Source organism: Nothobranchius furzeri, chromosome 14 (genome assembly GCF_043380555.1).
Source record: "Nothobranchius furzeri strain GRZ-AD chromosome 14, NfurGRZ-RIMD1, whole genome shotgun sequence".
Taxonomy (NCBI): domain Eukaryota; kingdom Metazoa; phylum Chordata; class Actinopteri; order Cyprinodontiformes; family Nothobranchiidae; genus Nothobranchius; species Nothobranchius furzeri.
In genome coordinates, this window is record NC_091754.1 from 16,893,232 (window position 1) to 16,901,244 (window position 8,013).

Genomic DNA, 8,013 nt, shown 5'->3' on the forward strand with positions numbered 1-8,013 from the left:
AACGTTTTTCGCACAAGATGCTTTTTTTATTTGCAGACCAGAATATCTTTGCCACAAAGAGCTGGTGGTATGTCAAAGTGCATCCACACAAATGCTACGACCCAAGGTTTCCCAGCAGAACATTGCCCAGAGCAACGCACACCCCACCAGCTTGCTTTCTTTCCATAAAAATCCTCCTGCTGTCATTTGCTCTTCAGATTAATGACTCACACACACACACCCAGCTGTCCGTGTGATTTAAAAGGAAACAATATTTCCCCCCAAAAGAAGACCCATGTCTTCCATTTGTGGCTCTGCTGCATTCGTGGCTTCTCTAAATGCTGTCAGTGGTGGACGAGGGTCGGCGTGGACAGACTGACTGGCCTCTTGTTTGCCTCAGCAAGGATTGCAATTTATTTTTATCAAGAAACACCACAGAGCAAATATTTAACTCCACTGTGACAAAAATTTAGTTTTCACACATTTGTTTTGCTTTCAAATACCTTCACATCTTAAAGGCACACTTAGCAGTTTTGCTTGCTTTTAGCATCCCCTGGTGTAGCATCCTCCTTAGTAATTCTGCGGTCAAAGCAAAATTGAAACCTATCTCCTCTCTGTGGAGTTGTCTTCTTAACACTTTTATCTAACAGCTGAAACGTCTCCCCAGCCTTCATTAGCGTCTACAAGAGCGATTAATCACTAAATGAAACAAATCAGCTGTGGTCATGATCTAAAACAAGCAGCTAATGTGCTGAAAGCACACTGATTTGCCACATATAACAGGTGCTGGACTGGCATTCTGAAGTTGTAAATGCAGTACTCTGGCCACAAAAGGCAGTAGGGGTCTGAGTGACATTTCATTAACCCTGTAAAGGGCCATTTTGGCACATACTGTGTTAAGAAAATGATTTAAAAATATGAAAAAGATGCATAGCATTCCTTTAATACAAACATTCTAGTTAAAGAGTAGGTCATCCCTACCAGATTCTTACTCAGCTCCCACTTCCTGTTTGAAAAGTACAACAAATGCTGTTGCCTAGCAGATCAAGAGGGCGGAGCCGCTAACAAATACACACACACACACACACACACACACACACACACACACACACACAGGCTCACAACAACATTGTGACATCATATGGTACCAGCTAATGTTCTAGGGTACCTCTTAGCCAATAGCGATGGCAGATCTAAATTCAAATGCAGTGCAGAGTTTTTACCTGACAACGGCACAACACTGAAAGTTTTAGGCAGAAAATTAAAATTTTAACCAAAATCCACTAAAGTGCAAAACTATTGACTACACGCGTCCGCAGCATGATTAGACACGGATTTATATAGTTTATCAGAAAACAAAAGTTGATTTGGGGGTGACTTGCTCTTTAAGCCAGATGCAAAAATAATTTTTGGACCAAAACAAAATTTTTAATGAGAATCAATCAATCCAACCATTATTTATCGTAACATAACCTTAGCTGAGATAAAACAATCTTTTTCAGGGGTTCCAGGCCATGACAAGCAGCAAAACCAGTGTCTACACATTCTAGAAATGCATAAAGAACATAAAATAATAGACGTCATCTCCAGGAACCTTGTTTTTGATGCAAGTCTGGAGAAATGAAGGTAAGAGTCCTAGAAAAGAAGACGGGCCATGTTTGAGTCTTTGCAGAGGCTAATAACCCACTCTTATAGTGGCGTTTGTAAGCTTCTTGTTGTAAATCTAAATATCACTATAATCCACATGGACATTTAGGTGGCTACGACTAGCCTCCATCCCATCAGGATGATAAAGAAAAGTAGACACAAAACCCTGGCTGTAGGTCCGATCCTTTAAGCAATGCCTTTCAGTCAGTTAATGGTCAATTAATGTACCTAGGTATTTGAATGATAATAATTTTGCCCTGGCAATTTTTTGTGCATTATAATTAATATAAGTATAAACCGGCATTGCCCAAGTACTGATCGCTGGGGCACACCCTTTCTTATATTTCAGGGTTAGATGGTGCATCCTTCTCCCTGAGTTCTATAAATGAATCAATTATAAAATCAACTTCCTCCAAGCCTCATCGTAGGTTTCACTCTGACAGCATTCGTCTTTATCTAAATGCAAAGACACCTCAGAAAGGTTGCATGTTGGAAAGCGCAAACACAAAGACTCCCTCCCTGCGCTGCTCCCCACTGTGCTCATAAACACTACCCCCCTCCAAAAAGAGCATGGCATCTGTCGCTCTGCGTAGATGATGTTGACTTTCAGGTGGCATGAAGGAGACATCTGTCATCTTAAAAAGAATCCAGGGACGAATCACAACCCTGGAGAAAAGTAGGGCATCTCAGCTAGGTGCATTTAAGTGGCAGGTGATAAGAGTTGCATCATGTATGTGTCTGCTTGTTAGAATGTCTCTTTGACGTAATAGGGGAGACGGGTTGCTGTCTTGTCATGTCTGATACGAGGACCTGCAGCTTGACTACACTTAACCATCAGAAAGAAGGCAGAACGACAACACAGGTATCCTCATTTATGCCTTTTTTAATTATTACTTATGTATTTTTAACTGATTGTAGCTTTTTTTTAAAGTGTGATCCTCAGTGACATTAACACACTTAATAGGTTCTTAGTCCAGCATTAGGTTGAGCTGCCATCTGCACGAGTTCCTTATGGATGTTTAATGAGCTCATTGGATGCAATTCTTGTGAACTAGGAAGTTGATGATAAGCATTCATTCATGTGATTACTGCCAAATGGATGAGAATACACCATCGCTCAGAGCTGTTTTAAAGTTCAGTTCACTTCATTTTAACGGATAAAGCATGGAATCATTCCACGAGTCATCCCAAACTGATTAAATGCAAATAAATCTGACAATTCCTTGAGAACAACTCCAGAGTCGGATTTATTAATGAAGGCAGAGATTTGACAACAGAGGGAACAACGTTTTCCCTCACTGACTAGATTATTAACAAACCAGACATGATTTTTGTTTATTTTCTGGTTTTAATATTTAATAGTGGAACCATTTCTCCTTAAAGTAGAGAAAGTGGAGCCTGGCAAGTTATCCAATGTGAATATATAGTCTGGCCACGACCCATAGACAGAGCTCAGTCGTGGGGCAGAATCTACTGTTGAATTTAAACCGTCTCTGCATGCTTCTGGACAATGAATACTCACCACTACAAATGTCAGTCAATGAGGCAGTTCGCCGTACATCGTCAAAGAAGACGCAAGTACATTCTTGTTCTAAAGAAAGGACTTAAGTACCTCCATCTGCTCTTGACTCAAAGCAAAGCCCAAGTCTAAATAGTCTAAAGATGATGTTCATATGGAACGTGGCTAGACTCACCTGCATCCAGTCTGTCTAGATGGGGTTTTTTTAGAGCCAAAGTAGAAGTTTATTAAAATAGAAGCTCATACCATAACATACCATTTAATTTGTATCGCATGTTTCAAATACAGCATGAGAGCTGTCCAAAGTGCTGCATAGGCAGATACAACAAACTAATTGCCATTAAACAAATATAAAAAACACTAAAAGCATAGGTAAAACAGCTAAATTGAGACAGATACACAGAAATAAAAAACAGAAATTGAAAACACTAAATGCACAGATTAGACAACAGATAAAGTATCCAACAAGTCCCAAGATAAAAGCCAACCCATAAAAGTGGGGTTTAAACGAGGTTAAGGCCATGTCCACATGTAGCCGGGGATCTGCCAAAACGTAGATATTTTCCTACGTTTTGGCCTGTCATCCACACAAAAACGGAGTTTCTTCACACGAAAACTGATCTTTTTAAAAACTCCGGCCAAAGTGAAGATCTGCGTTTTCTCCGTTTTGGGTGTCTGCGTGAGGAGGAACAAAACCGGAGTTTTAAGGTCTGCAACGTCACTTTCCGCGACAAAAAAATGCTGACATCACGTGTGCGACCTGTGTTTACACTAGCCGACAGCATGGATGCCCTCAGAGCTGCGCTCGCTTTATCAATTGTCCAAGCGCTTTTTGCTTGTTTGTTTTTGCAAGCGGAATTACTGCTCCTTGCGGAAGACCACAGACGAAGGACGAGGTTAAGAACGGGGGAAGTACTGCCGCCTACAGGTCTGGCATGTCCTTAACAACGTATTTATCTTGGTACGTGTGGACAGAGTTTTATTTTAAAACGAGGTGGTGTGGATGCAAGTTTTTGGAGGGGCGGATATTCGTTTTAAAAAAAAAACCCGGCTACGTGTGGACTAGGCCTTCGAAACCGCCAAAGAGGGAGCCTGCCTTACAATAATAGGCAGTGCATTCTACAGCTGGGGGGGCATAAAGTTGAAACCCTGCCCATCAGCTATTCTATGTTTATATTACTTTTGCAAAAAAAAAAAAAAAAAAGGCAGAGTTCATTTACTACATTTAAATAAACTAAAAATCAATGTGAAAATAAATTTAGACCATTTTTTCAAAGACAAAAATTTACAATTTACAAAAAATAAATTAAGCATTTCTCACACATTAATAACATTGTTTTGATGAAATATGCTCATTTTGCTGCAAAAGATGGTATTTAAGAAAGAACATGAACAGATTTTGACCTTAAAAACTGATCAATCTCCATTTCTACCGCTAATCACCTTTCCAAAATTTACAGGTGAAACTTGAAAATTTTGAATCTAATGCAAAAGTTCATTCATTTCAGTAAGGCCTAGTCCACACGTAGCCGGGTTTTTTTAAAAACGAATATCCGCCCCTCCAAAAACTTGCATCCACACCACCTCGTTTTAAAAAAGAACTCTGTCCACACGTACCTGGATAAATACGTTGTTAAGGACATGCCAGACCTGTAGGCGGCAGTACTTCCCCCGTTCTTAACCTCGTCCTTCGTCTGTGGTCTTCCGCAAGGAGCAGTAATTCCGCTTGCAACAACAAACAAGCAAAAAGCGCTTGGACAATTGATAAAGCGAGCGCAGCTCTGAGGGCTTCCATGCTGTCGGCTAGTGTAAACACAGGTCGCACACGTGATGTCAGCATTTTTTGTCGCGGAAAGTGACGTTGCGGACCTTAAAACTCCGGTTTTGTATGTCCACACGCAGACACCCAAAACGGAGAAAACGCAGATCTTCACTTTGGCCGGAGTTTTAAAAAAGATCCGTTTTCGTGTGAAAAAGCTCCGTTTTCATGTGGATGACAGGCCAAAACGTAGAAAAATATCTACGTTTTGGCAGATCCCCGGCTACGTGTGGACAGGCCCTAAAACTGAGCCAGACACACCGTCTGAAGGCTCAGGAACCCTTTGCAGGTGTTTTGCATTAATTAGTTGATTAGAGTGTGACACTGAGCCTAGAATATTGAATCTGTAAGAGGTTTAGAAATTGTGGTTTTCACAAGCTGTAAGCCATAATCATCCCAATGATGACAAATAAAGGATTCAGATATCTATTTTTGCATGTATTATGTTAGTTTCATCCTTTAAGTTGAATTATTGAAATACATGAACTTTTGCAAGTTTCACCTCTTTTACTGTAGTGATGAGCCTGTTTTTAAGGATGAAATAAAGCATCCACCTCACTCCTGGTCATCAGTCTTGTTCATTATTCACTGAAGGTCTTTATTTTTCCAGATCTGAGGTCAGTGCTCTGAACAGATGTGTCCAACAGATGTCTCACAGATGCGCTGATTAGCTTTTTCTGATGTCAAAGGGGAAATGACCTTTCTCTGAGGAGCTAATTACAATCCAGAGGCAACACGAGGCAGTAGTTGTGCTTTTTGACAGAATGTGGTCATCTTTCATTTAGAGAACTATATAAACCTTTTGAAAAGGGGAGATGAAATAAAAGAAGAATTCAAAAACAGGACTTTTTGTTGGTTTGATGCAGAAATAAGAAAAAGTGTGAAAGTGTGTGCCATGTCTGTCTGCAGAATCACCTATTAGTAGTCTGAAAGGCTAAGATTAAGACAGGCATTAATCTCCCAGGCTGCAGCTGTAACTGCAGGCCTGACAGCTCAGGGCTAAGTGATACATGGACCTTGTCTGATTGGAGGACAGATGGGTGGACAAAAGGACACACACTCGACCAATACAATGTAAAGAGAAGGAAATTATCTGGCTGCTCAAAAATTCCTTAAAACGCTCAGATTACTTTTTATGACACCACAAATTCACTTCTTTTTAAAACCTCTAAATTCAATCAATCTACAAAGGTTGCAAATGTGACCAAATCTGCAGTGAAAGTTCAGGTAGTGCAGTTTTGTGTTCTTTGCAGTCCTGATTTTTTTGTGTAGTTCAATGAAATTGTTTGTAACATTAGATTTTTTTATTCACAAACGCTCTACATTAACTACAGACAGTGGCGGCCCCAAGGCATGGCCAACGGTGGTCAAGGTGGACCACCTCACTGGGGCCCCACCAGGAAAGATTATCACCCTCCACCACCATCACATTGACGTTCACACAAACCGTATATTCCATTCATCCATTTTTAGCAGTTTATCCAGGGTCGAGGCGCAGGAGCACTTGGGCCAGCTCCTCCGGGAGAATCCTAAGGCGTTCCCAGGCCAGCTGAGAGACATAGTCCCTCTAGCGTGTCCTGCGTGTTCCTTTAGGTCTTCCCAGTTGGACGTGCCTGGAAAACCTCTCCAGGGAGGCATCCAAGAGGCATCTTAACTAGATGTCAGAGCCACCTCAACTGGTTCCTCTCAACGTGGAGGAGCAGCGGGTTTACTCCAAACCCCTCCCAGATGATCAAGAGCCCAGACACCCTGCAGAGAAAACTCATTTTGGCCGCTTGTAGCTGCAGTCTCATTCCTTCAGTCACTACCCAAAGCTCTCTCTTCACCACAACAGATCAGTACATTTCCTGCATCACATCAGACGCAGCATCAATCCGTCTATCGATCTCGTGCTCCATCTTTCCCTCACTTGTGACCCCGTGATACTTAAACTCCTCCACTTGGGCAGGACCATATATTCATCTTCTCACAGTTAAAGCTTTTTTATCCATCCATCAATTTATCTATATCTATATATATATATATATATATATATATATATATATATATATATATATATATATATATATATATATATATAGATATATAGATATATAGATATAGATATATATCCACATATCGATCTATCGATAGATCAATAGATATGCCCACCATTTTTTAAAAGATCGAATGCCAATAGTTTTTGTTGAAAAACCAAAGGGCAAATTACACAGTTGTAAAACTCTTAATCAATAACATTTGAAACAATAATTATAACCGTTAGAACTTTTGTCTTTTTTTTATGTTCGTCTTTCTCAAATGTGTGGTAAATGTGTTGGATGCGTTTGAAAAAACATGAAGGGACAGACTAAACTGTCTCAGCTTTACCACATGGACCAATTTGGTGAGCCACACCAAAATGTTCACTGGCCCCATATGGCCCCCAAAGAAAAATTTCCAGGCACACCACCCACTATAATGCCTTTCAGTGTTATAGTCTCAAGGGGGGTGCTGTTTAAAGCTCTAATCATCAACATAAATATACTGGACATCTCCTTTCCATAGGCTCCAATAACACGTTTTTGAGGCTAAATGGGAGGTGGCCACCACCGCCATTTTGACCGTGTCACAGGTTCCGTCAAGCCCAGACAATTCCACAAAAGGGAAGAGAGGAGGAGCTAAGGGTGGGGCTGTAAGGCTGGGATCAACTGACGACACCCGGTCGAACTAGCTACAAGCTAACCTAAAGCTAACCCTGGCTAACCCAAAGCTAACGGAGGTGGGAGCTAAGCTAACGGAGGTAGCAACCTAGCTACAACCACTGCGCACAACACCAGAGCTTCTGAGTCAGAGATACGCCGGGCTGACCGCTGGGTAAAACCAGGTGGAAAGGTTTCCATCCCAGAGCTCCACAAGCCGGCAGCCCGCGCAGCAGACAGAAGCCGCGATCAGACAGAGATGCGCCGAGCTGCGGGGACGGGAGAACGGGTGGAAAACATCGTTCTCCCGAGAGCTCCACAAGCCGATAGTCAGAGCCCAGCTCCACTAACATGTTATATTTCAACCCATT